This window comes from Archocentrus centrarchus, chromosome 16, assembly GCF_007364275.1.
Source record: "Archocentrus centrarchus isolate MPI-CPG fArcCen1 chromosome 16, fArcCen1, whole genome shotgun sequence".
NCBI classification, from domain to species: domain Eukaryota; kingdom Metazoa; phylum Chordata; class Actinopteri; order Cichliformes; family Cichlidae; genus Archocentrus; species Archocentrus centrarchus.
In genome coordinates, this window is record NC_044361.1 from 6,932,611 (window position 1) to 6,933,744 (window position 1,134).

The window sequence follows — 1,134 nt, forward strand, 5'->3', positions numbered from 1 at the left end:
AAGCGCAGAGAGCATCGTGAAGACCAAGGAACACACCAGGCAGGGCCCGAGATACTGTTGTGGAGAAGTTCAAAGCTGGATGTGGATACAAAAAGATTTCCCAAGCTTTAAACATCTCAAGGAGCACTGTGCAAGCAATCATATTGAAATGGAAGGAGTATCAGACCACTGCAAATCTACCAAGACCCGGCCGTCCCTCTAAACTTTCATCTCAAACAAGGAGAAGACTGATCAGAGATGCAGCCAAGAGGCCCATGATCACTCTGGATGAACTGCAGAGGTCTACAGCTGAGGTAGGAGAGTCTGTCCATAGGACAACAATCAGTCGTACACTGCACAAATCTGGCCTTTATGGAAGAGTGGCAAGAAGAAAGCCATTTCTCAAAGATATCCATAAAAAGTCTCTTTAAAGTTTGCCACAAGCCACCTGGGAGACACACCAAACATGTGGAAGAAGGTGCTCTGGTCAGATGAAACCAAAATCCAACTGTTTGGCCACAATGCAAAACGATATGTTTGGCGTAAAAGCAACACAGCTCATCACCCTGAACACACCATCCCCACTGTCAAACATGGTGGTGGCAGCATCGTGGTTTGGGCCTGCTTTTCGTCAGCAGGGACAGGGAAGATGGTCAAAATTGATGGGTAGATGGATGGGGGCCAAATACAGGACCATTCTGGAAGAAAACCTGTTGGAGTCTGCAAGAGACGTGAGACTGGGACGGAGATTTATCTTCCAACAAGACAATGATCCAAAACATAAAGCCAAATCTACAATGGAATGGTTCACAAATAAACGTATCCAGGTGTTGGAATGGCCAAGTCAAAGTCCAGACCTGAATCTGTGGAAAGAGCTGAAGACTGCTGTTCACAAACGCACTCCATCCTCACTGAGCTCGAGCTGTTTTGCAAGGAAGAATGGGCAAGAATTTCAGTCTCTCGATGTGCAAAACTGATAGACATACCCCAAGCGACTTGCAGCTGTAATTGCAGCAAAAGGTGGCGCTACAAAGTATTAACGCAAGGGGGCTGAATAATATTGCACGCCCCACTTTTCAGTTTATTAAAGTTTGACACATCCAATAAATTTCATTCCACTTCACGATTGTGTCCCACTTGTTGATTCTTCACAAG